Consider the following 7,321-nt stretch of genomic DNA (forward strand, 5'->3'; position numbering starts at 1 on the left):
ATATATTCATCTTAATCCCATGGTCATTCGGTATGCATACCCGACCCTTATATTTCAAGAACCCACATCCTGATACAGAGAACTCTGTAGTCTTTCCTTCTTTGACTGCGTCTACATGCGGTAATAGCGCGTCACCATGCCCTTGCCTGATTCGTATATCCTCTAGTAAAATTGGCTGGATGGAAAAGTTAGCCAGTTGACCCATGACTATTTCTATCCCGGCAATAATCATCTCTTGCTATAAAGGCTTCTCAAGTCTGGATAATGCTATCAAACTTCCATAATTCTTCCAAATTAATGCATCTGTAATGACATTTTCCTTCCCTGGGTGGTATAAGATTTCGTATTCATAGTCCTTTACTAGTTCCAATCACTTGCACTGCTTCATGTTGAGCTCCTTTTGTGTGAATAAATATTTTAAGCTTTTTTGGTCTGTATAAATATCACACCGTTCTCCATATAGATAGTGGCGCCAAATTTTCAGTGCGAAAACGACCGCTGCTAACTCCATATTGTGTGTTGGATAGTGTTGCTCATATTCATTCACCTTTCTTAAGGCGTAGGCTATCACCTTGTAATTTTGCATCAGCACGCAACCCAACCCTTGCTTGGATGCATCACAAAATACTACAAACTTGTCATTGGGTGGTGGTACGCAAAGCACTAGTGTTGAACACAGTTTGCCTTTGAGAAACTGGTAGCTTTCCTGACATTTATCCATCTAGTTGAACTTTTGCTATTTCTAGGTTAGGTTGGTAAGTGGAGTGGCTATCTTAGAAAAGCCTTCCATAAACCTTCGGTAATAGCTTGGCAGCCCGAGAAAACTTCTAACCTCTAACGCATTCTTAGGTCTTTGCCAATCTTTCACAACCTCTACCTTAGTTGGGTCAACTGTGACTCTGTCCTTGGAGACTATGTGCCCGAGGAACGCCACTTGTGATAGCCAAAATTTTCATTTCTTGAACTTAGCATAAATTTTGTGCTCCTTCAGTCACAGCATGGTAAGTCTTAAGTGTTCCTCATGCTCGAATTCGTCCTTGGAGTACACCATTATACCGTCAATGAATGCCACGATGAATTTGTCTAAGTAATCATTGAAGACATGGTTCATTAAGTCCATAAATGTGGCTGGAGCGTTGGTAAGACCAAAAGACATAACTAGGAACTCGTAATGTTAGTATCGAGTCCTAAAAGTCATCTTTGCTATTTCTTCTTCCTTTACCTTGAGCTGGTGATAACCAAACCATAGATCAATCTTTGACAATACTTTCGCTCCTCAAAGTTGATCAAATAATTTGTCCATCCGGGGTAGCAGGTACTTGTTCTTAATTGTCACCTTGTTAAGCTCGCGGTAATCGATACACATCTATATGCTTCCATCCTTCTTCACAAATAGAACCGGTGCCCCCCATGGTGAATGGCTTGGTCTGATATATCCTAAGTCTAAGAGCTCTTATAACTGTGTTATTAACTCCTTAAATTCAGTAGGTGCCATCCGGTATGGTGCCTTTGAGATAGGCTCGATTCCTAGTACTAGTTCGATTGTGAAGTCAATTTCCCAGTTAGGGGGTAACCCTGGCAAGTCATCAGGAAATATCTCTAGAAATTACTTTATAATGAGGACGTCTCCAACCTTTAATGGTGTTTCACTTGAAATATTTATGACGATTGCTAAGAGTGCATGACATCCTTTCTCTATCATCCTCTGGGCCTTCAGAGATGAGATAAGCAGTGTCCATAGACCTGAAACCTTTCCCATAAAACAAAATTTTTGACCCTCAGGATTTTGAATGTTACTTGCTTGCGTCAACAGTCGATGGTTGCACCATGTCTTGCTAATCAGTCCATGCCTAGTATTACACCAAAATCTTTAATCTCTAGCCCTATCAGGTCTGCTTCTAGCACCGTGCCTTGACTTTGATCGTACTATCCATGATGATAGAACCATTTTTCCCAAAGGCAGTCCCGTAACAAACCTATTCCTAAATCTTTCACAAAGTTTGTCTAGTTTTTCTATCATTCCTAACGAGATATACGAGTGTGCTGCTCCTGAATCAAACAATACTGAACATATGTTACTGGTTTCAACTTCTCCTTTGGTCAATGCGAAGACTCTGGTTGGAACCATCTTGTTATCTTTCTTCCCTTCTGCTTTGAGTTACGGACATTCTCTTTTCTAATTATCTTCCTGGACACACTTGTAGCAACCCTTGTTGTTTGCACGACACTCCTTAGTATGTCTTTTCTGGCACTTGGAGCATTAAGGGTATTCCACTTATGCGCAGTAGAGAAGGGTGGTTGGTGCTTTGGTCACCGTTGTTGGTCTGTGCTCTTTTTTCAACGTTGGTCTGCTTATTATTGGGATACTTCCTTTTCTGTCCATTATTGTTATGTTGGTTGTTGTGGTTTCGATCATTATGAGTCTGGTTCTACTATTTGGGGTCTGACTTGCTTGCCTCCTCCTTGCTAACATTTTCCTGGATCCTTTCCAACTCTATAGCCATTTCCAGGATATCGATGTAAGAAGTGGTTTTGGGGTTTGCCAGCTTGACCCCTAATTCAATCTTTGGTCTGAGTCCTCTAAAAAACTTGGTTACCCACAAGTAGTCGTTCAGGACTAACTCTGGTGTGAACTTTGCTAGCCAGTCAAACTGTCAAGCGTACTCGACTACCGACAAATTTCCCTATTTCAGGCTGACAAATTCTTCCACCCTGGTAGCGATGATTGCCAAATTATAGTACTTCTTGTGAAATAGCTCCACAAATCAAGCCCAAGTCATGGTGGTGATATCATGAGGCTGCTGCACTAGATCCCACCAAATTCTGGCATCCTTTTATAAGTATAAAAGAAACGCAGGATATGTGCTCTACGTTGTCGAGGTTCATGTGTGTCAAAGTTGGCTCTACATTCCTGAGCCACTCCTAAACCTCAAAGGGGTCGGTTGTCCCTTCAACATTTGGAGTGTGCTTCTTTCAAAAACATTCATAGACTGGCTCCATGTACTGAGCTGGATAGGGTGCGTAATTTTCCATCGACCATCCCTCGTCCGGATCTCCTCCATTCTTCTCTGGCTAGGGTACTTGAGCTGCTAGCTGAGGCTGCGACTGAGGATGTCGTTGTTGCTATAGTATTCTTCTACTTGTCATCATAACTGAATAATTTTAGCGTCGTACCTAACAAGGAAATCTACTTACGAGGAATCTTAAGTTTCAAGGAAATCAAGTACCTAACAAAAAGCCATTATAACAAGTTAGAATTTGAAGTAAAAGAAAAGAATAAGAAGAATAGAAATAGACTAGACTTTAGGATTAAGAGTACCTTACATAGCTTAGAGCTTTGATCTATACCTCAAACACAAAAATCACACTATAGCTTACTTCTCAAGTGTATAGAAAAAGCTCAGATTTGAAAGCTTTAATCCCAAAACCCTAGTGTTTCTCTCTAGAACAAAAATAGCAGCTTGGAGACTTTGAAAAGTGTTTGAAAGATGATGCAATTGACTGAGTGAAGGGTCCTATTTATAGAGTTAAAGGTGTGAAACTAACTCCCTTTTAAATGAATAAAAATGGTATTTTTCGTTCAACAAATGCCCAGAACTCGGTCAAAATTGTTCAAGAACAAGTACAAGCAGTTGAGGATTGATTCTAGCTTCGGATTTCACAGAATTTCAAAAATGGATCATGGAGCCGATATATCGCCTGCCCTATTTTCATGAGGGTCTGTGGTTTCATTCTTGCAAAGTCGACGTTTTTTTTTCTATATTAGAATAGGCGATATATCACCCTTATAGCTACGATATATCGGCTTACGCTTATGCACTAAACAACATTTTTTGCACATTTTAAGCACACTTAAAGCAATTTATGTGACAGTCATAATCCTGTGATCCGTAAGGGGAAAGACCGGGTAAGCTATGCAATCCCACACCGCCTGGGGAAGGTCAAGTGTGATGATTCTAGGACTGTGTAGGTATGGGACTACACAGTTGAAGAGGGCTTAAATGGATTGATGGGTACTACCTATATCAACAAGATGCATCTTCTTTTCGGTAGCCCATCACTTGAGAACTCCAAAGTTAAGCGTGCTTGACCTGGGGTAATCAAGGGATGGGTGAGTAATACCAGATCCTAGCATTTGAGGGAAGGTTCTAGACTTCCTAGGCTTATCTTTGATTATTTTATTAATACCAGATCCAGCAAGCCGAACTTCCTGGGGCCAAACTCTCAAGTCGCTCCCTGCGATCAGCTAAGGATCGCCTCGCCCATATCCTGAAGCATGACTGTTGACCAAATCCTCAACAGGGCTCTTAATGAAGTGGCCAGTGTAAGAACTCCTTTTCCTCTTTTGTGATTATGGTCTTGAATTTTTCTTCTTTCAAGTTTGGCATAACTCTTATTCTTTGATTGCAGGCCATGCTGACAATGACTGCTGCTTGTGCCCATGCTGGTGCTAGCATCGAGCAGTCTCGGGTGAAGCTTATTGAGGAGCTTCAAGCCGCAGAGGCTAGGCATGCTGGGGAGCTGGAGGTGATCACCCAGTAAAAGGATTCCTTGGTCGCGGAGCTAGCAGAAAAGCAAGCTTCTCTGGAAAATACTAGAAAGCAGAGGGATGAATATCAAGATGCTAGCCGGACCTCTTGGCGCGAAGTCAAAAAACTTAAGGAGGAGCATCTTGCTAACGACACGACCATTGCTGTCCTTAATAGCCAGGTGGAGCAGCTTAAGCTTACAAATGCCAAGGACCTGGAAAGGTATAAGAACATGACACTTTGGTGTTTCTATGATTTCTGGAAACACAACCAAAGTGCCAATTTCAACTACCTTCCAGAGGACGCCAAGAAGGCTGAGCTAGCTCGCTGCACTACTCGGTTGGCCACTGAAGAGAGAGCCAGGGTTCCTACTTCCCCAGACATTCTGATGGCCGCCGAAGTGGAGGGAGGAGAAGCTGGAGGAGACGTGGTCGATCAGAATGCTCCCCAGGATCCTCCTGCTCCTCAAGCTCCGTAAAAAATTTTCTTTTATATTTCTTTAACCATACGACCTACGGGTCATGATGTAAAGACTGATTTTTCTTTAGTTTTGCTGCATGGGTAGCTTATTTTACTTTTGCTTTAAGACAGTTACATCCAAGCAGTAGTGCTTGCGGTGTAAAAGAATTCCCTTTGATATTAAAATATTTCTGGTTATTATAACATCTGTTCGCATGACCGAACTTAGCATAGTACTTTGTTTTGATATAACAAAATATAAATTTTGAAAAATACTCTAAGTACCGTAGCATGCTTTCACTTATTTTGTTCATGTGTTTACATACCTCTTGGTATGCTTTGCTATCGATGTTCCTTATATGCCCCCTAAGTGACTGAGGAGCTTTAGGTCCTTGGTCACTTGCCTTGACCACAACCTGTACGAACATTACTGCTCGGTATAAAATGTAAAACTTATAATACAGCAAAACAACACACGTAATGAACAAATACTTGTAAAAAAATTACAAAATTTGGCAAGAATGGCTGGCTGCGCACAGTCCCTTATAATTCTCGTATTTAAATAGACTAAACATGTCTTTACGAGTGATCTTTAAAAGATCTTACACTTATAAGCGATTAGCCATATAACATGACTAACCCTTTTTCAAAACTTGTAAAAAGTAAAAATTAATACAAGCCAGTCCTTTAAGAAGGATTGTTTACTAATAATACTTGCGCAGGTGTTCTCCGTTCCAATAGCGTGGAACGAGATCTCCATTTAAGCGTGCAAGTTTGTATGTGCCTGGGTGAAGGACTTCTTCAATCTGGTAAGGTCCTTCCTAGTTTGGTCCGAGTACTCCAGCAGCCGGGTCACGAATGTTTAAGAAAACTATTCGAAGTACTAAGTCTCCGACGTTAAACTTTCTATCTTTTACTTCAGAGTTAAAATACCGAGCGACTTTTTGCTGGTACGCAGCTACTCGGAGTTGGGCTTTTTCTCGTTTCTCCTCAACCAAGTCTAGAGACTCCATCAACAATTGGATATTTTGGTCTTGGTCGTATGCGATTCTCCGATGTAAGGGCGGATTTAACTCGACTGGAAACATAGCTTCATACCCGTATGCTAAGGAAAACGGGGTATTACCTGTTGTTGTTCGATGAGAAGTTCTATACGACCAAAGTACTTTAGGCAGCTGTTCTGGCCATGCTCCTTTAGCTTCCTCGAGCCTTTTCTTCAGGGTATCCTTTAGTGTCTTATTTACCGCTTCGACTTGCCCATTTGCTTGTGGACAGGCAACTGAAGAAAAGCTCTTGATGATTCCATGCGTTTCGCAGAAATCTGTGAATAGGTCGCTGTCGAACTGGGTGCCGTTGTCTGAGACAATCTTCCGAGGAAATCCATATCGGCAAACAATGTTCTTGATGACAAAGTCAAGAACTTTCTTTGTGGTTACGGTAGCAAGTGGCTCAGCTTTGGCCCATTTGGTGAAGTGGTCGACTGCTACAACTGTGTATTTTACTCCACCTTTTCCTGTTGGCAATGACTCGATTAAATCTATACCCCATACTGCGAAGGGCCATGGATTTTGCATATGCTTTAACTCATTAGGAGCTGTGCGTGGGATCTTGGAAAACCTCTGACACTTATCACACTTTCGCACAAACTCCATCGAGTCTTCGTTCATAGTCGGCTAGAAATAACCCTGCCTCAGAATCTTTTTCGATAAGCTCTGCCCGTAGCGTGATCTCCACAGAAGCCTTCATGTACCTCCTTCATCAGCTCTTTAGCCTTTTCTGGTGTAATACATCTGAGCAGTGGCATCGAGTATCCTCTTTGGTATAGAACACCATCGACCAGTATGTACCTAACAACCTGTCTCTGAAGAGTCCTGGCTTTGTTTCTATCTGTTGGTAGTACACCACTCATGAGATACTCCAAGTACGGTGCCATCAATGTATCATTAATCCGTACCTCCATACTGGCTTCATTTGCTCGTATGCTCGGCTCGTGTAGCCGCTCCACTGGCACTATATTTAAAGTGTCAGCATCTTTCGCACTTGCGAGTTTGGCTAAGGCATCTGCGTTTGAATTCTGATCTCGAGGTATTTGCTGGAGGGTATATTTCTCAAATTGCGTTAACAGATCTTTAGTTTTGTTTAGATAGGCCATCATTTTCAGACCTCGTGCTTGATACTCCCCCAAGACTTGATTCACTACCAGCTGTGAATCACTGTAAATATCCAGCACCTTTATGCTCATGTCTTTGGCAAACCTTAGCCCAGCGAGTAGGGCTTCATACTCGCTTTCGTTGTTTGAAGCGGTGAAATCGAACCTAATCGCGCAGTGAAAT

This window comes from Humulus lupulus, chromosome 3 (assembly GCF_963169125.1).
Source record: "Humulus lupulus chromosome 3, drHumLupu1.1, whole genome shotgun sequence".
Classification (NCBI taxonomy): domain Eukaryota; kingdom Viridiplantae; phylum Streptophyta; class Magnoliopsida; order Rosales; family Cannabaceae; genus Humulus; species Humulus lupulus.